The sequence below is a fragment of the Mus caroli genome, chromosome 2, assembly GCF_900094665.2.
Source record: "Mus caroli chromosome 2, CAROLI_EIJ_v1.1, whole genome shotgun sequence".
NCBI lineage: Eukaryota > Metazoa > Chordata > Mammalia > Rodentia > Muridae > Mus > Mus caroli.
Window position 1 is genome coordinate 73568122 of NC_034571.1, and position 21313 is coordinate 73589434.

General features: G+C 41.3%; 1 protein-coding gene and 1 pseudogene across 1 annotated transcript in view; one reads left to right on the forward strand and one right to left on the reverse strand.

Moving 5' to 3' along the window:
* LOC110290338 overlaps window positions 1-2709 on the reverse strand; it is a 5406-nt pseudogene extending 2697 nt beyond the window's left edge.
* An 18291-nt stretch (window positions 2710-21000) lies between these two features.
* Window positions 21001-21313, forward strand: part of Ube2e3 (ubiquitin conjugating enzyme E2 E3) — a 52410-nt gene continuing 52097 nt past the window's right edge. The window contains exon 1 of the mRNA XM_029472462.1: window positions 21001-21135. The gene's annotated coding sequence lies outside the window, so the exon portion shown is untranslated. The remainder of the gene's footprint in view (window positions 21136-21313) is intronic.

The following is a 21313-nucleotide window of genomic DNA, read 5'->3' on the forward strand; positions in this document are numbered from 1 at the left end:
GGTCCCGCGCGCAATTGGATTGGAGCAGAAGCTGTGTTCCACTCTCCAGAAGTCTTAAGATCCTGTTGTGGGTGTTGTGGGTAGCTGGCGAGTGTCAGCCGACCCTGCGCCCTAGCTACCCTGGTGCTTTTCTAACCGGAAGAGCGTGTCTATTGTTAAAATAACCTTTGTAGCATCAACTGAGCTAGGCCTTTGTAGCTTAGCTGTTTATGAATCAAGTTAGTGTCAGGTGTGGTGGTGCCCAGCCTGGGATCCCAGCATTCTAAGAGTGAGACAAGAGGATCAAAGCGGTCAAAACCAGCCTGGGCTACAGAGGGACAATTTGCATCAAATAAACATTACCTAGATTGTGTCTGGGCATGCGCTGTCCTTGCAGAGGAGCCTAGCTTGGCTCACAGTACCCAGGCCAGTTGCTCACACGCACCTGTAACTCCTGCTCCGTGGGGTCCTATGCCTCCAGCCTCCCAGGAGAACATCTGCACCTTGTTTACATGTGAACAATGCAAAACAAATGTTTTTATTTTGCCAGACATTCTATGTTATTAAGTGCCAAGAATGGGTTACCTCTTGTTGGGTCATTGGCCAAAGGAATCCTGTAAACCCTCCCAGATATCACAGGCCATTGCCATAGCAATTGGTTACCCTTTAAAACCTGATGATAAGATGTTTGTTTGTTTTTGTTTTGTTTGTTTGTTTATTCTGAGGGAACTTGGCTATCGCAAATGCGGCAGGGAAGGCTCGAGACTGATCAGAGTGACTCTTCATTGTCTCTCATTCTTGGCCTCTTTCTCATGGACTTCATGCTAGCCACAGTGAAGGCACTTCTGGTTTCGACAGCATTCATTCCTTTAAGACTAAAGCCAAATACCAGCTTCCTTTCTGATGTGATGTAGACGAAAGTGGCTTGTAGAGAGCACTTACAAGTCCTTACCATGTTTTCACATCTATTTCTTGCTCCTTCTTCTGCACCTCCCTTGGGACAGGAAAGATGAGCTAACTCATACCATTGTTGTTTTGTTTTGTTTTGTTTTGTTTTTCATGTGTCCTTTAACTGAGTTGATGGAAAGCCATGCTTCAGAGTTAATAGCCACTGACCAGCCGTGTGACATGCATACAGCTGGCTGGGAGATGAACTTTTATTTCAATTATTTAGTAGCTGGTCATCTTTCCTCCTCATGAATTGCTTGCTTTTATTTCTATCCATTTTCTATTGTGTTGTCTTTTCCTTGATGATGTCAATGGAACTTAGATACTATGGGTATTAATATGTTTTATAAATATCCTCTACATGGCTTTGAGTCGCCTGCTCAGTTTTTGTGGTATCTTTTGATAAATGATGTTCATCTTGTGAACAGAGTTCTAAATATTTTTAACAGATGTCAACGTTTTGTTTCCCATACATAGTCTTTCATCCACTCAGAGCTTAGATTTGTGCAGAGGGTGAGGGGAGAGTCTAATAATTTCCCCAGGTGTGAAATGCCAGTGTTCTGAAATGTTCCTATACAGCACAGGTGGCTGGCTGGCTGCTATGCTTGGAGCTAAGCCTGTTTACTGAGTGGGATTGGGATTTATTTATTAAAGTCTGACTTTCCCCCACTGGTTTGAAGAGCGAGTTTGTTCACCTTTACTGTGTTTATGTCAAACAGGCCTATTTGTCCCTTCCTATACTAGCACCATGCTGCCTTAATATAGCTTTCTGTCTTTATCCTTAATAGAGTTTTGTTTTGTTTTTTTCAATTTGTTCCTCTTCAAAATTGTTTCGGCTACTTTCAGCCTATTACCTCTTCCGATGTATCTTGCAGTTAACATGTCAAATTGCATACCATGATTGAATCAGGACTTTTATTGGCATTGCAAAGAATTTATGGAATGATTTGGAGTGAGTCAATATTTCCAACTATTGAATCTGTAATTTACAAATATGGTAAAGCTGTTTTATTTTAGATTTCATTTGTTATTTCTAAAATTAGTGATATTCCCATAAATGCCTTGCACATATCCTGTATTTATTTCTAATATTTTTTGTAATTCATGCATTTTAGAATTGTTTGTTTCATTATGTTTGTTTCATAGGAGCATGGACTATTAATAATTTTAATTTTTCCATCCTGAACTCTAATAATGTAGCTAAAAAGCTAATAATTGAGACACACACACACAATGCTTTTACTATATGGTTATGTACAGTCTCCATAACCACTTGGTGACTGTCATGTGGCTGCTACTGTTATTTTTATTTTAAATGTGAGAGCTGAGGCATTGCAAATATTTTAAACAAACTTGCCCCAATCAAACAAGGAGAGTCAGTATTTGAGCTGAATTAGCTGGCTGTGTGCTCTGTAGAGGTTTCTGGCATCTTCATGTTAATAACTACCCATGAATAATGATAGTGTTTATCCTCCATTCCTATCCCTGTGCTTCGGAAAGCCTATATCCACGCTGCTATATTGTCCAACTCAATATGGAACACAAGTCAAAGAGGCACATCACCTTATATTGCTCCTGATCTCATGAGGGCCATGATTTTAACTGTATTCCAATTTTCAGAAGAACAAAAAGCAAAAAAACATAAACAAAACCTATGAGAAAATTAGACAATCATTACGGTCATCACTGTACAAAAGCTGTACCCAGTCTATCAGTATCTGAAAGCTGAAACCAACAAGCGCAACATCACACATCCTAAGTTTTAGAGACTGTGCTTTTCATCTGGTGTGATTGATTCTAAAGCCTGGATTCCTACCCACAGTATATGTAATATGCATTTGCTGCATTCCTGAGTTCATGTGTTTAAAGACCAAGAGTTAACATAACTCATGTTCCTTTGGAATTATTTTTACTTAAAAAAAAAAAAAAAAAGCCGGGCGTGGCGGCACAAACCTTTAATCCCAGCACTCAGGAGGCAGAGGCAGGCAGATTTCTGAGTTCGAGACCAGCCTGGTCTACAGAGTGAGTTCCAGGACAGCCAGGGCTACACAGAGAAACCCTGTCTCAAGAAAACAAAACAAGCCGGGCGTGGTGGCGCACGCCTTTAATCCCAGCACTCGGGAGGCAGAGGCAGGCGGATTTCTGAGTTCGAGGCCAGCCCGGTCTACAAAGTGAGTTCCAGGACAGCCAGGGCTACACAGAGAAACCCTGTCTCGAAAANCCAAAAAAAAAAAAAAAAAAAAAGTGCAAGAAAACAAAACAAAACAAAACAAATTGTTGAGTCTTTGTTAAAGATAAAACTTCTCACAGACCCTGTTCTTCTGCTTGATGAAACACAATGACCAGAACAACTTATAAAAGGAAGCACTGAAATGTGATCTTGCCTATCGTTTCAAAGTTAGTCCGTGGTAGAGTGCCGTGGCAGGCGGGCATGACGTTGCAGCAGTAGCTAAGAGCTTACATCCTAATCTGTAGGGAGCAGGCAGGCAGAGACTGGGCCTGTAGTGGGCTTTTGAAACCTCAAAGCCCATTTGTAGTGATGCATCCTCCTCCGACAAGGACACACCTCTTAACCTTTCCAAAACAGTTCCACTAAATCAGGGACCGAGCATTAACATTTGTGAGCTTATAGGAGACCTATCCTCTAAGCCATCCCAGATCCTAACAGTTTATAGAGTACATAAAAGAATGGGCTCTGTGAGCACAGCTGAGGCGAGTAGACCAGAGCAGGACCTCTTAAGTATATTCCCTCTGTCTTGGAAGCTCCTTGGGGTGCCTAGAAACACTATGGTGCCTGTACCAATATAAAGATAGATGTTCCATCTTTTCAGAGTATACGGATTGCTTTATCTTGTCTGCTAGGAGCTGATGATTACAGACAACTTTTCTGTTTACTCAAATACCTCAGCAGTTATCTAGGCATTGGGTGAGTCAGGGCCACTCAGTCCAGGATGGCTGATGTCAGTCACAGAGACGGTTTTGTAATGTCTTTGTCCTCAGGACAAATGATCTTCCAGGTCTCTGACAGCAGATCTATAGAAGGAGAAGAAGCCCTTCTTAGCTCTCTTAAATTACATTTTTATGTCGCGGTGACAGCTGAGCTAAGGAATTAGCTGCTGACCAAGAGAATGCCTCCACATTTGTCTAGAGAGTCTCTCAATGGGTAGTTCTACACTAGCAGGGAGGGTATCTCTTTTACAGAGGCTTGTCAGAGAATCTTCCATGGTACATTTCCACACATAGTGCATTGTTTCCTTTCTGGAAGAGGGTCTTTGGTAAAAATAGTTATTCATCAAAATTGATTAACTATGTTACCTCCTCTTTTGCTTTTTTGATAGTTAAAGGCACTTCTAAAATCTGCGCGTCTTAGAACAGGTTACCACCTTAATATGTAAGTCAGAATTGTAAGAAAGAAAGCCACACTAAAATTTAAAATAAATGTAACAGCAATATGATGAGACTATAAACCAAAATAGACACGAGTGATAATACTGAGCAATGCTGAAGATGGTCCTGATGAATGTTACTGACGGGGGATATGAGAACCTGGTGAGGTCATTACGTTACATTGCGGACTTTGATTACATTACATTGCGGACTTTGAAATCAGGAGATTATCCTTCATAGGCTAAGTAGACTCAGCTGTTGCCTCGGGTATCCGTGGAAGAGGGAGGCAGAGGTCAGACTCCGTAGAAAGCAAACCCTGGACCAGTCCTGTCAGAGAAATCTGAAGATGCCATGCTCTTAGCTTTAAAAAGAAGGAAGGGGCCTTGGGCCTCGGAGGGCCACCCTACATATGCAGAGCTGGAACAGCCAGACGAGCTGTTCCTCAACAGAACCCACGTCCATTCCACAGTCTAAAACTTGCCTTGACTTCATGCTATGTAACTGATTTCAGCCAGCATGTCTATAAAGGAATACGGTTGTTGCTTAAAGCTACAGTATTTATGGAGATTTGTTATAGCAGCTATACGAAACTAATAACTCATGTTTAGGGAATTGGAAAAACAGATAAGAGAAGTCAAAAATTGAAGCTAAAGTAATAATTACAATCAGTCATGGGGGTGCATGCTTTTAATCCAGCGATTGGGAAGCTGAGGCCAGAGTGTTGCATGTTTGATAACAGTTGGGCTACCCAGCAGGACCACGCCTCAAAAAATAATTCAAAATGTCATAGAATGAAATTCCAACCCCCTAAGAACACCGTATCAACACCTTATAGTCAGAAGAAGTTTGTTGGTTTGTTGCTGTTTCTATACCAATCTCCCACTTTCTAGGTGGCTCCAAAGCTCACGGACTAGAATCAGTCGAATTCGTGAAGTCTGTGAGCTGCTACCTGTTTTCTTATATCATGTAACTGGGACTGAGAAAGTAAGACAATAAAAATAGTGTAACTTTGTTTTCTCGAAAGTAATTCGAGTTTCTTCTTCTATGCTACATTTACTGTGTAAAACTATATTACAGTCTACTGATTTTTTTCTTTAAATTTTAACTAGTAATTCTTATAATAAGGGAGGAAATTCCTCAGCCAGCATTTAGCCCCAACACATTGTTTGGAAATTCTACTGGACTATGAAATTCTCAAGCTAACAAACTACTTGCACACACCAGTCACAAAAATCAACTGTGTTACATATTGTGTTTAATGTTATATCACATTACCATACATTTAGCGTGATGATGTATTATTATTCTATCATTCTGGATAATAATAGTCTGATTTTATACTGTAGTATAATAGTCAGGGTCTTACTGAAGTATACGTTTCTCTCTGTCTGGCATAGGGCGAAAGTCTCTGTCCAGCATAGGGCGAAAGTGTCTTTTTGTCTTTTCCAGCTTCTGCATCTTCTGTTTTGTGGAACAACAGCAAATTTGAGTTCCACTCATACTGTAATCTCCTCCTCTTCCCTGAACTATTGGCATTCCAGTGCTGAGAAAGTGGAGTTTTCTCACTGTAAAGGCTTTGAAGCACATGGTCAAACTCACACACATAAAAAAAAAAAATTCCTTGAGTCATCATTGTCTGTTCAAGTATTACTTTCCATACTCTTCTTTATGTTCAAAAGCAAAATGAAAATAACGAAGTACTCAACACTCCCTAGAAACTGACTATAACAGTTACAGTGAACCAACAAACGAAGTTCCTGTCCACTGATGGACTTACAGTTGCCAAGACAGACATCACTTTCACAATATGTTAATGGCAAATTACCTTAGATGATTCTCTTCCTACAGAGCTCTCGTATTTTGTCTCTAGCTTCATTATGGAAATTGCTTTATTCCATTTTTATCATGTGTTTATTCTCATTTCTTCTCCTAAGACTTCGTTACTCTGGACAGTGATGATCATTGGCCACATGGCACCTTCAGCCAAGGGCTCTAAGGTCAAACCACCTGAGGTTACATTCTGGCTCCACAGTTGCTATATCTTTTGGGTGTCCTGAACTAAGTATTAGTGACCTTCTAGGGCTAAATGAGAATCAACTTTCAGGACATAGAGAGAACCGAAAAGAGCTTTAGTACTAGACCAAGATTTAAACACTTAGATGTATCGATGACTTTGAGTCCTTTGATAATCACGTTCAGTAATTTGGTGAGTGTGAGTAATCTTTATTAATCCCAAATTTTCATTTTTGTCATGTGAACTTAAAACTTTGATTCTAAAACTATGACATTATTTTATAAACCTATAACAAAACTGACAACTAGAGAACAGAATAAATGAAAGCACGAAATTCAAGATGCTATTCTAAAAATCATATCCTGAGTTTGTGGTCCTGAATGGAAAGAAAAGTCCCTGCAGATGACACTATAGTGCTTACAGTTACTTAAATTTTTTTTTACCTTTCTTGACCATTTTGTTCTTAAACTTACTTGGGCTTGGGTTTTTATCACATGTGACAACAGTGTATAGAACAACATACAAGTCCATGCAGCCCAGGGTGATGACTGCATCATGAATGGTGCCTGGCTCACAGTGCCTAAAGATATCACTGACTAGAAGGTACATTTGGATCTCAGAGATTTTAAAAGCCACAGGTTAGAATCAGTGAATGATATACAAATACTAGGGAGACTTTTCAGTTATGGCCATTTGGATCTGACTCTTCGGTGACTGACGAACAGAGTTGTGATGGGAGAGGATTTGTGTTTCTCCGAAGCAAATATTGTACACGTCTCAGGTCTACTGCACAGGATACGGTTGCTGGGTTACCTAATGAGCCTGGTGGGTTAAGCACTCAGCTCGCACAGCCTTGAGAGTACCCATGCAGAAACTCACAGTCTCCTGGTCACTCTATGCCAAATTTTAAGATTATGTAAAAGCTCTCAGCAGGGTTGGCCTCATACATTATGCAAACAAATACTGTTTGAACAATTAAAGAGATACCTACTATGTACACGCGCTATGATAAGGGCTTTCTAAAGACTTCTCTATTCAACCTCCCAATATAACAACTTTATGTAGGATATTGCATCAAATACCTCACATGTCACTGTGACAGAATACCTGATAACTTGAGGGAGAAGTCTATTTTGGCTCCTAGTTTAAGTGGGTATACAGTCAACCAGGCAGAAAAGGACAGAGAGGGAACACAAAGTAGCTGGTGGTGTTGCCTCTGCACTCAGGAAGAAGGGTACAAGGGACACTGGAGGTCAACAGTTTCCTCCTGGTCCCCTTCTTATTCAATGTGGGCTCCCTGTCCAGGGGTGGGGGGTGCTGCCTGTTTTCAGGTTGGGTCTTCCCTCTTCAGTTAAGCCTCTTTGGAAATGCTTTCACAGATGTGTCCAGAGCTAGATCTTGTGGGCCAGTCCAAATCTAGTCAAACTGACAAGGAAGACTAAGCACTGCAAAGCTGTTAAAAGGAGAGGCCCTGAGCTAGGTAACAGGTTGGCCTAGGAATCATGGTTTTGAAAAGCTAAGCCTGGTTTTAAACCATGGTTTATTTGACTTTGATTACTATACCGGATTGGCATCTATATAATTACATGGGTTATATCTAAGCAAATAAATAACTGCTTCCAGTCAACTGAAATTAAGTCAGAGGAAATTTGTTATTGATTACATTTGTTCTTCAACAATTGCACACACATGTGTGTGTGTTTGTGCTCACAACCGTCATCCCCCACCTTCTTTTACATCCTTGCCCTGCCTGTTAGTCTCACTCTTACTTGCCATTTCCCACATTCATGGCTACTGTTCTGCTTTGTGATTCTCCTCAAAGGAAATGTTTGTGCGTGTGTGCTATAGTCTATATTCTTACTGTATAATTTTCATGAAAAAAATATACTTTATTAACACGATAATAATTTAAAGAATAATACCAAAAAATACAGAAAATACAGAGTCACCATTTTTTTTCTAAATGGCTTAAATCAGCTTCAGCTGGAGGCCTGTCTGTAAGCCCCAACTACCACACATTATCCATTCTATGTTATAGCTAAACAATATGTGTACATTTTAAAAAATCAACATTTTTTGACCCTAGCTGCATATGTATCAAAAGATGGCCTAGTAGGCCATCACTGGAAAGAGAGGCCCATTGGACATGCAAACTTTATATGCCCCAGTACAGGGGAACGCCAGGGCCAAAAAGTGGGAATGGGTGGGTAGGGAAGTGGGGGGGAGGGTATGGGGGACTTTTGGGATAGCATTGGAAATGTAATTGAGGAAAATACGTAATAAAAAAAATTAAAAAAAAATTTTTTGAAAAACAGCACACAAAGTAAAAATTAGTTGTTGAGATAGCTCTATAAGTTTAAAGTAATTATTACATATTGAAATATTGTAGTAACTTATTCACTGGAATACTTCAGCATCAATAAATATATATTTATATAATCTAGAAATGTGCTCTTATATAATAGGTAAAATTGAAGTTATTATTTTCCAATAATTCAGAGAAAACAGCCCAACAATCTCTCTCTAAACATCACCGGTCTATGACAATTTGAACAGTCTCTAATATTCTTTCCTTAATGTAGTAATGGGACAGTCTGTCTTACTGATTTTTCTTTCACAGATTGTTGGCACTCCTATCAGGAAGCTGGATAAAACAGCAGTCCTCAAACTTGGCCATCTTATTGAATCACCTGAAAGAGTTTTAACCAAGAAACACCAAGCAAACTGCTGGCCAGCTTTCCCCACAGCTTATGATTTAAGAGACAGAAACCGTGCCCTGGGCATCAGGAGTTTTTAAAAAGCTCCAAAATCATCCCCAGATGATTATCCTGTGCAGCAAAAGTTGAGGAGCACTGACTAAGGAGTGAGATAATAGAAAACACATTTGCGAGTTTGAGAAAGAAGGCTGATTCAAATCGCCTGACAGTAATACTTCTGAATTAGCTACAGATTTTGAATATACGTTCTACGTGTTCCCAAAACACCATAGAAAATGGAGACTTAGCTGTGCTACTAACTACACTAACATCCTATGAACCAAAATTATAACCACACCATTATCTCATTAAAACCCTGCTCTTAAAATTATCTTATTTGTTTCTGGAATTCTGTTACAAATCTGCGTTTGGATTGTAGCCCCCGAAAACCCAGACATTCTCCTCCTGTCTTGAGAGAAGGGAATAAGAGGGAGTAGTAACAAATTTATAACTTGCCATCCTGGGCAGTTATCCCAGCCAACGCTCTTAAAAGACAATTTGACACACTAATACAACTTCTGCCAAAATCCTTCTTTAAATCCTCCTTTACAGGGCCAGAGTAACTTTCGGTGTGATAAACTGTCTGCAATACACGAACCTTAGGAAACAAACGAGACTCTGTCCACCAAATGGAAGTGCCATGTCTAAATATCCAAATAATAACGATAATAATTTCTACCCATAAAATGTGATAACTAAAAAAGAAATCTTCACAATAGAATTTTGTGTTTGATTTCTATGGTGATTTAAAGTCGCCTCAGTTCTTGGTAAAGGTCTTTCTTAAATAAGAGTTCAAACAGTATTCTAAAAAGGTAATTTAGAAGAAAATTCAGACTTGGTTGACAAGAAGTGATCATAGTGCTGTCAAGGCAGATCAGAGAAGTCGCGGTGATGTTTAGATCTGGCATTATAGCTGCTTCTAATTAGCATATTTACCTCTGGTTCCGACTCTACATCATTACCCATCAATACTCCACTTTAAACAGCCCCTTAATGGTATGTCTTCTAAATAGACAATTGGCAACTGCAAGAGCAAACACTGTATAAGAGGAAAATATGACCTCTTAAGAGGAGAGTGTCATCTACTGGGACTTGATGGCAGGGAATGAATATTCATTCAAATCAACATCTGTTACTTCCACCAGCCGCAGCAGTAAATCAGTTTTAAGGAGCTGAGCTGAGATGGATATCATATCCCTTCCCTCACCTCAAATCAATCTCTGTACAATGGCATCGTTTGGCTTAGATTTCATGTTACACATAGGACAGTAAAACACACTGTGGTTATGTGATGCAGGCAACAGAGCTCCTGTTGTCTCATGCCGGCTTTACTTCTTTCGTACCCACCATTCTCTGCTCTATATTTATGAAGTGATATGGCCGGGATGGATGCAATGTTGATCATTTGCAGGGCCTTTAACACACACATGCCTAGTCTTGTAGCGTTGATCAGCTCTGTATGTGCAAACACGTGTGCACATGCATACCAGTACATCTTATACAAAGCGTATATATCTTAGCTCTGTGTTACTAGATTAAGTAAGTATACTCAGATCTAGTCGTCAATCCAAACACTGTGCTAGTCTGGGCACAAGCTACCGAACGATGTTGGGGATTTCCTCCAGATAACAGCCTCGAGGACTGTTATCTGTATGTGCTCACAGAGTTCAATTCACAAGCAGTGTTTTAGTTTTCTTTATAGAAAGGAAGAAATGTCAGTATTCTACAATTCCTCAGCCCATATCAGATATATGTGAACTTCTTGCTTCCTTTATGAAATCTAGGTTCTACTTACTATTAAGACGTTCCTAAATCTGATTTGGGGGATATTTTTAAAGCACCGAAGAAACTATTACATTGCAACAATGCATGTTTTGTTTTAAACATTTCTCTGCATCTTCTAATATTGACGTGACAAAGCACTAAGATTTAATCTGCTGCAATAAACACTCTGTAATCAACACAGGGGGGACTTGGTTGTTGTTGATAAAGTCATTGACCTACATGTACCACCCCAGAAAGTCATGTTTTTGAAGTAATTTCAGTTGTTTTCCCTTAATGGCAGTGGAGAACAGAGTGGTATTATTTATACATTTGATTTAACAAACAGAATGATTTACAATTTAGGTCAACATTATTGCAGGCTAAAGGGAATGGTGTGTGGGGGAAGGGAGACAAAGAAACAACAGAAGGAAAGAGTAAATTGCAGAGGCACTGGTAGAAAATTTGTCCAGGACCACAATTGTTTCTGATTTTTACAAACACTACTTACACCTTTCTTTCTCATTGAACAATCTTTACCAACCTCTAATGGTTCAAAGACCATCCGAACGCAACCCCACCCTGCTTGGACTCCAGAAACCATAGCACTTAACTCTCTCCACTGACTTTCAGCATTTCCAGTGGGTCCTAAGAGACTCCAACATTTTACTGTTAATTGTTGGGCCAAGAACACTATTGTTTCTCCACCATCTTGGGCCCCACCCCGTTGTCACTTGTAATATTATTTCTCTCTTCAGAAGTGACAGCTCACAGAAGGCAAAAGTATGCTTCTGGGTTCAGAAGCCACCAGGTAGGGGTCATATGACCAGAGCAACTCTCTCTCTCTCTCTCTCTCTCTCTCTCTCTCTCTCTCTGTGTGTGTGTGTGTGTGTGTGTGTATTGGCTTCCTCATCTGCAACATTAATCTGTTCAAGTAACGGCCTCACTGAGGGTATTTCACAAGTCAGTATGTAGACGTGGCAATGCAAAGGTAGTCCTTAGGACACTTGTGTTTGCTGCATTTATTCAAGAAATGCTTTCTGAGAACCAACAGAATGCACAGTGCTGGCGGGGGAGAGCAGGGAGTGGATGAGAGCTGGAAGGTTGCTCTCTCTCCTTTCAAAAGAAAGGTAGCTCACCACAATGCTAAATAAATACATAAATGAAATTCAACAACTGCTTTTTTAACCATATAATTATCCTAAGATAGAACTTGTTTTTCATATCTACCACCAATGCTCAGCTCATTGGTGCCTGTATTACATGTGTGTGTGTGTGTATGTGTGTGTGTGTGCTTTGAAGGACTTGTCGCCTGCATACAAAAATATTGTTTTCTTATTTGGTGAACACTCAGTCTCTGCTGGATAAGCATGTAAAATTGCCTTTTCCATTTTCTGCACTTCAGGGCAGTGAGTGCGGAGGCCTTGGAGGCGGCTTATCTCCTACCACACAGATGAATGAAACTGCCACGGTTTATGATGCAAGACACTCTTGTTTGGGGACGTTGAGGACCTCCTTTCTAAATCACCCCCTTAGATTATAAACCCTTTAGAGCAGAGATGACAGTGTTGTTTTTGTTTGGTGCATATTTAGCTTGGTGCTTTGTGCTTTGTGCTTGGCTTGTTAAATGAATCCAGTCTTAGATATGCTAATAATGATATTTTCTAACTACACTTTATAGAGATCTGTGTGTGTGTAAGCAAAGGCCTTAAGGTAAGTCATAGACTTCTTGTGTGTTTTGTTTTTGAGACAAGGTCTCACACAGTAGCCAGACTCTTCCTCAGAGGCTGAGCTGAAAGTGTCTTTATCTTTTTATCTCCACTGAGGTGAATCACCCTGCGTGGCCAGCACAGGCTTTTTGAAAGATAAATTTCTAATAACAAGAGAGCAATGTCAAATCATGTAGATAGATATACTCTTAAATTGTTGTTGGTCTAATTCTTAAAAGCACTAGTGTGTGTGTGTGTGTGTGTGTGTGTGTGTGTGTGTGTGTGTGTGTGTGTCCTGAGCACGCATGCACACACGCACCTACAAACCACTTGGATTAATTCGCTTTGTTCAACATGGCTTTATTTGAATAAAAGCATAAGTCACTGTTTTTTCAGAACTTGAAAGGACCTCCTCTCTCATTTTCTGTGACTCAATTTTTGGGTAGAGCACTTACAAAGAAGAAGGACTGGCTAGAGGGCTGAGGCTTTTGAACTTCCAGTGTCAAGCCTTCCTAGAGTTCAGCTTCTGGTGTCAAAGCAGGCCCTCTCCCCAACCCACAGAGTCACTGGCCTCCACCCAGACCTTCCCCCAATCTTCTGTATGATGCCATGGATTCCTGAGAGGCTTGGGGAACAAGTGGCTCCTCATGGGTGGCATCTGCACACATACTACCAGAACTAGAATCTATGCCACTGCTTTCTGTGTGAGGGAGCACGATGCTAGCAAGAGATGGAGTTACTTTGGCCAAATAAATACAAGTTCTGTTTCCACTTATCTTTTTAAAATCCTCTTCAGTGAGCCTGCGATTGATTAGGGTAGATGGATTTTAACTTTAATTGTCAGTAGTCGAGCCTTATGATACACAAAACTTAATCTCATTCATGCAGACATTTTATTAAGCACGTTAAGGGACGTTTTGTTGCCCTACTGGTTTTAGAAATAGAAGGAGACCTGTGGTTGGGCACTCATGCTCTGACTATGCTCTGTTAGAAGTGTTGTGAGAAAAGGGGACCACAGGACTATTTAGGCGATTGCGAGGTCACATGCTGAACACCCTTGATTTCTCTGAGTGTAAGAACCCACTGTCCTTTGATGTATCTAATTACTCTTATCCCTTGTGTGCTTGGCCCATGCTGCTTTTCATGAAAACTATTTTAGGCTGTGGAAAAATATTTTTCCTCCTTATCATTCCATAGTATTTCCTTCAGTTGGCTTTGTGTGTGAAGGTAACCTGCTCACTCTTCAGGAGTTACTCATATTCCAAGTACATACATGGGTCTTATCCTTACTTTAGTGGGGGAATAGTAAAGATAATTATGCAAATAAATTATGATTAAATTATGAAAATAGCATGTTTCGAGTGACTGCGGCAGAACATCTCTCATGTTGCAGATGGAGGTGAATATAAACTGTTAGAAGGAATTAATGAAGCCATGGGGGCGGTGGGAAGTAGAATAAAGTGGGGGGCGGAATTCTGAAGTTTTGCTTTTGAAACATTTATCATTTTTATATTAGGGTACCCTGGAACTTACTATGTCACCCAGACTGGCCTCAAACTTTTGGCAATTCTCCTGTCTCAGCCTTCCCTAGAGCTGAAATTACTGCCTCGAACCACCATGCCTGGTTTCTCATATTCTGGCTCCTGTTCTATTAGAAGCTACCTGAAGGGATCTAGGGAAGTAGTTAGGGTCTCAGGTCCTTATCTTCCAATGGTGGCAATATCCTCATTTAAATGATATTTTTGTTATTCTGCCTCAGTTACAAAGATGTTCGTGAGGATGTCAGCCTGCTTATCATGGCAGATTAAACTACTTTCTTTACAAAGGAAAGCTTCACTCTGAGTCTTTTCCTATTAGACATCATCCATGCACAACTGACAAGGTAGCCAGAACCACAAGTAAACAAGTTCCTTAATCCAAAATGATTCCTTGCACATTTCCTCTTATACACGTTTTATACACTTTTATACACTTTCCCGGGTGGTCTCTGCACACACACGTGTTTACTGAAGAAGAGATAAACGTTAATTCCAACTTTACACACAAGATACTGTAAAGTATCCTGGAACCATCTACACGATATTGTTAAGACTGCCATTTCAAAATGATGCCTGACGTCTCTGGTTAGGAGCAGACCGTGGAGAAACTGGTGTAGGCACAGACAGGAGGTGTTAGCAACCATAGTTATCTTCCTTCCCATTTCTCATTTTCGTATCATTTTCCACCAAGGGAGTGAGCCATGTTTTACTAAAGCCTAGCCCTTATGGTTGACACTTGGTGTGGTTTTGATTTTTATAGAAAACAAATTATACAGGAGAACAAGCATTGTCAGACATATGGCATTTAAAACTATTTTGTATTATTTCCTTAGGATGGATTCCCGGAAGCAAAATCACTAGGTTAAAGGGTATGAACGGTTTTTTATGGCTTTGAAACCTACTGCCAAATGGCTTTCCAAAAAGGTTCTGTCAATTGACCAGGCCATCAGTAATACATGGAAGGGCAACACCCATAGTATTATCACAGGTAGTTGGTGTTATGGTTTTTAGACTTAGTGTGCAAAAATGTGCAACCTCATTTGAACGTACATTTCAAATATTTAAGGCAAAGCTGAGTCATTTTATGCAGATAAATAGATCTTTCCAGTTTTCCTATAATTATATGATGTTCTTATATTTTTATAAAACTATGCAGAACTCTGTGAAGCATGTAAGAATCCTTTTTCACAGTAAAAACTATTTTTGTAATTTACAGTTTAAATTTTGTTGCAGCCGGGCAGTGGTGGCACATACCTTTAATCCCAGCACTTGGGAGGCAGTGGTAGGCAGATCTCTGAGCTCAAGGCCAGCCTGGTCTACAGAGTGAGTTCCAGGACAGCCAGGGCTACACAGAGAAACCCTGTCTCAAAAAATTTTTTTGTTGTTGCATCTGTGCAGGACGGCACATCGAGGATTGAGCATTTGCCTCACTGAATACATTTTTTTTCCCCTGAGCTGTTTGTTGTTCTGTTGTTCCGTGTGTCACAGCTTCTCTCTGCCCGAATTAAGAATCCAATTATTCTGATTTTTTCCAAGAAGTGAAGTCTTAGGAGCTGTTTTAGTTTTTTGTGTTTGGAGATAAGGTCCACTTTGTACCCTAAGCTGGCCTGAGACTCATGAGATACTCTTGCTTCAGTTTCCAATTATAAACTTAATTTAGAGATAGAACTAAATCATACATATATGAACATAAATTACAGTTATGTGATACAGACAATCTCTAAGTTATCTGCTTCATGTTGGTAATTACCTCAACTCACTTTTAGTTAATTGCATAAGCATTTTGCTGTGGTTTAGACAGTCTCCTATATTAATTTATTTACTAGGTTTTTTATGATTAAAAATGTTCTTTCATTTTTTTTTTATCCACTTTAATATTACAACAAACTCTAAAACAACCTTCCTGAATCCTCCCATTTTAATTTACCTCAGGGCAGAGCTACAAAGTTGCTACAACAGCCTCTGTTTTTACTAAGTCCCTTTGTCGGGTGTATTTATTCATTCTTCGCCCCTCCCTTCTGGAAAGATATCATTTGCTCATTAGAGTAGAAGAGCAATGAACACAGTGGGGAAAGTTTATCTACCTCCATCATAAAACACTCAACTTTGTGTAATCCTCTTAGATGTTGTAGTCTTGGAAGTTGTGAAAATACAGTTCACGTCCACTGAAAAATAGTTTTGTCTTGTTTTGTTTTGTTTTTGTGCTAGTGTGTTGCTAAAGTGTGCAAGAGAGACAAAATCCTACCTTTCTTAGCTTTTGTTGGAAATCTGTTTCTGGATGTATGCACACTAGTCACGTACATCACTGACAGCAGTAAGCTTCGTGGTGTGGGCGAATCTGTTGTGTAATTGTGTTTTTAAACTAGATCTTCCCACCTTTGCAGTGATAATTCTCCCTCACACTTATTAACAGAAGTAATGGCTGTTCCTGGTTGTCAACTTGACTATCTCTGGAATGAAGTACAATCCAGAATTAGAAGGCTCACCTGTGATCCTAATCTGGAGGCTGGGAGATACAAGTTTGTGACTGGGATCTTGGCATGGAGATCTTGAGGCACAGGGGCTATGAAAAGCTTAGGCCCAGGCAAGGCAGTACACGCCTTTAATCCCAGGAGATAAGGACATGAGAGCTCGGAGTTCAAGGTTAGCCTGGGACAAAACAAGTCCCAGATCCAGGCTTGGGGGTAAACACCTTTAATCTGGGCTACACCTTCTGATGGAGACATAAGGACATTGGAAGAAGGAAGATTCTCTCTTCTTCTCCTGCTTGTATTTACTTGCCAGCATGTCTGTTGGAATCTACTAGCCTTGAGGGACTGAGCAACTACTAGATCCTTGGACTTCTCCTTCACAGCTGACCATTGCTTCGGAGTTGGTCTACAGACTGTAAATCATCATAACAAATTCCCTTACTGTATAGAAACTCTCCATAAGTTCTGTGACTCTAGAGGGCCCCTAACTAAGACAACAGATCTGTCCTTTAATTATACTTCTTCTTCTCCCTTCTCTTCCTTCTCCTCCTCCCCCTCCTCCCCTTTCCTTATCCTGCTGCAGGGTCTTGCTCAGGGTAGCCATGAAATTTCATGACTCACCATGTCCGGCAAGATGCCTTTCTTAAAACAGAGAGATGTGGTTGAAAGGTATGAGGAGTACAGTTAGGGTTTCCGTTAAATCCCCCAAACTGAGCTGGATGTGGTGGTACAGACCTCCTCACTCAGCAACCAGGAGACCGAAGCAGGCAGACCTTTGTGAGTTCCAGGCCAGCCAGGTCCCTATACTAAGACCCAGAAAAACTACACCCCTGTCCAATTGTTTTTCTAAATAACTTTTATCACCTCTGAAAATGGACAAAGGGAACTTTAAAAAATCAACTTGCCAGAATTTAATCATGAACCATTTTTTTTTTTAAGAGGTATCTCAGTTTAGGGTTTTTCTCTGTTTCGCCCTTTGTCTACCAGGCTGCACTCTGTTTCCTGAACCTGCACCCCATCCTGGAATAGTTCCCTTTCCTTCCCAATCCTTTACTTTCCCCATTCTTTCTCATCCTTTTCTTTCCCTTCCTGGTTTTCTTCCCCTTTCTCCTCTTTCTCTGCCCCCCCCCAACTTTTCTCCTATTAGCACATTTCATTTTTCCCCCTGATGAGTAAAACACATTTCCTTACAATAGCTCCTCTTCATGTTGCGTTCACTCCTTGAGGTGCTCACTGTTTTGAGGATTTGAATTCCTTGAAAAGTTCTTTCTGTACTAAACAGTCTTCAGTTATCTCAAAGAAACAAGGCAAGGACATCATGATCACTGTGTTCTAACGCCTGTGAGGCCAAGCCCAGGCTTACAGACACCCCCAGCCTTTGATCTCAGCCCTGCATTGGGGTGACACAGTGTGTCCTGGAGAGACCCCAGATGCTAAGCAGGTCACTGGACTTCAGGAGTGCAGATACTCTGGTGGACAGAGCCTGGTGAAGTATAGCTGGGCTTGACCTGACTTCCCAAGAAACAAATCCAGCTCACTGAATAGGGATAGAAAGAGAAAAGTTTAGGGCCAGAAGGGTACAAGTGATTACAAAGTGTCAGAAATAGTCAAAAGAAAAAAAGAAAAAGAAGAAAAAAAAAAACTAAGAAGAAAGAGGTGAAGAAAGGTGCATTGAGAAAAGTTGCAGGGTAGAAAGAAGCAACAGCAACAAACCCACCCCAAATTCGCAGAATAGATCAGGAAGGTTGCATTTTATTTCTGTAGTGTGTGTGTGTTGCTATGAGTTTAACTTTGTAAGTCTCATTCTAGGTTATACAATAACACAACTCAGAAACTTCTTAAGCAACTAATAATGGACAAACAATGGGTGTGTAATTAGAAAGCACTGAGATCCATGGGAAGGCCTCAGGAAAAGCACCTCCTAAGCTAAGGAGATGGGATATGAGCCTTGCCTGTTCTCACAATTAAACATACTTGCATTGAGTGGCAATGTCGATGGGAGAGGGGATGGTTTCAGTAATGGTTATAGCCATTGCACTTGGATTGCTCTTCTATCTGATCCTCTTAGGGCTGTGAGAGGCCAGCAGGACCCCATACTAATGAGAAAGTGAGAGTGGGGGGAGGTGGGGAGGGAGAGAGACAGAGACACACAAGGAAAGCGACAGAGGGAAGTTGGGAGGGAGGGAGGGGACGTCAATCATCATGTAGCTGATGTCTGCTTCTTGGTACTATTTTGTGGGCATCTTGTAGGGGAACTGCTATGTATTTTAGGGGATAATGTGTATTACTTACAGTTCATAATTTAAGAGTTGCTCCTAGCCAGGTGTGGTGGCACACGCCTTTAATCCCAGCACTCAGGAAGCAGAGGCAGGTGGATTTCTGAGTTCGAGGCCAGCCTGGTCTACACAGTGTGTTCCAGGACAGCCAGGGCTATACAGAGAAACCCTTTTTTCAAAAACAAAAAAAAAAAAAAAAAAAGAGTAGCTCCTGGGTCAGGGAGGTAACATCATGGTACTTTGAAGGACAGCTAGAAAAAGCACCTGACCAGCCCCGTTAGTAAACTGAATGGGTGTGTGTGTGTGTCTGAGTACTTAGTCTTGTAGTGGCAGAGGCTTCTCTCTCTAACCTTACAGATCCTTTCAATGGTCTTCATAGCTTAACAACATGGAAAGTACTACCTGTTACATGCCTATTAAGTTCTTGTTCTTGCTTTCCCTTTGCCCTGTGTTAGGGATCAAATCCAGGCCCATGAGCATGTGGGCAAACACTCTTTTATTGAGCTATATATCCCCAAATGGTTTTCAGATATTTTACCAGGAACGTTTTCTTTATTATATATGCTTTCTCCAGGCCTACAGATCCCTCCAGGCTCAGTCTAATATAACTTGTCTTGGTTCAAGCCCATCACCACAACTCTCAGCTGCATTAATAACTCAGTTTTTTAACTTTAAAGAAACTTTTATTACATAAAGGTTGTCACATATTTGGACACCTCTCTAGGTCCTGTGGACCTAGCACAGGACACTTCTCTACTTTGTACACAGTTGCTGTCACTCTCCAATCTCATTTTCTTTCTCCTGTAATACAGTATTTCTTAGTCTTTTTCTATTTGCTTTCTGACCAACTACACACTGAGCAGAACAAGTGCATTCCCAACTGCCTAAGAATTTGGTAGTTCCCAAATACTCCATCGATCTGGACTCCATGAAACCAAACTCACCAAAGATTCATGGACTTTTTGTTAACAATTAGCCTTTGGGCCTTCAGGCTATTTCTAGGGTATTGAATTTCCCTGAGCCTCTCACCTTTTAACACACAGCCAAGCTGCATCCACAACAATGCCCAGACTCAACACTGGCTGCCTGCTGCTCAAGCAGTGTCTGTTACTTAATGTGAAGTTACTTAAGAGTGTTACTTAATGTAAAGTTGGGAGATATCTGATTCAGACCCTGCCCATCTACTCCCTTTCATTCTGTCAAATCGAAGTGTTGGGGCATTGATCCACAAACAGACCATTATTCCTCTTCACACACGACTCTGTTCAAACTGGAACACCCTTCTCCCCATCCAGGTGAATGTCAGTAATGGGGTCTCTTTCCAGTCACTTGGCAGAGTTCTTGTTGGGGAGGGAGTGAGGAGAGGGGTCTGGACACACAAAGCAGTTTATGTGCTTAGCATATACCAGGATATAGCTCGCTTGTGTAAGTTCACCGAATATGTGTCTTTGAAAAGTTACAGATGTGACTTTTTTATAGTTTCGAGTAGCTGTTTTTTTTTGTTTGTTTGTTTGTTTTTTTTAACCAAAGCTCTTCTATTTGGAGGAAAAATAATTTTCATTTTCCTTTCTCTTGAGCTTTGGCTCATGTCTTATGGCTCCGCCATTCTAGTTTCTTCTGTGAACTCCTCCTCCCAGGACCCCTGGCCCTGAACACTCTTGAGAGAGGAATGCACAAATTCCTTCGAGGTTCCATCACTGGAACATGGTCTCAGGAGCTGCAAACAGGAAGTTTCTGGACTTCTGTCTATTTTGTGCTTGGGGCAAAACTGGACTCCACTTGGAAGATTCCGCCAAAAGCAAGGCAGAAGTAAAGCAGCCACCTTCCTGATTCCTATCTAAAACTTTTAATGAGGACAGTGCCATATAGAGTCAGTCCCTCCATGGCTTCTCTTATCCAGAAGTGGTGTCTCTCTCGCAAAGCAGAGCCCGTCTGCCGCCAGACACGTCGGGTTATAGCCCCTAAACTTCCTCACTCCACTTTTTACATCTTGAGCGGGACATTTAAAACACAGTTTGGGATTTTGTAAGTTTCCAAAGCGTCCAGAGGGCAGTCCCCTTTGGCAGCGACATTGCAGGACCGGAGCCAGAGATTAGCCGAGGTAGGTCCCCTGGTCTCAAAATCCTATCCACCTCGCTCAGAAGCCCAGGGCTCTACCTTGCTACTTCCTTCAGCTCAGAGGGGCCAGAAGCAGCTTTCCTTTGCCTGCGTGCCTGGCCTCCTCAATAACACCATTCATCGCCTGCCTCTCGGGGCACCGGGGAAGCCCCAGCCACGCGCCAGGGTTCTCGCTCAGGTACGGGATTCCCGGGGTAACCGCCGGCCCCTAACCTCAGGGGCGGGTAGTCCACTGGGCAGCGTCGGCCCGGAGGCGGGCTCAGGCCGGAAGCCACCCGCGGCCCCGCGAGACCGCGCCCCCGCCTCCTCGTCCTCCTCTTCCAGTACGAGCTCGGCGGCCAAGGGCGCAGGGGCCA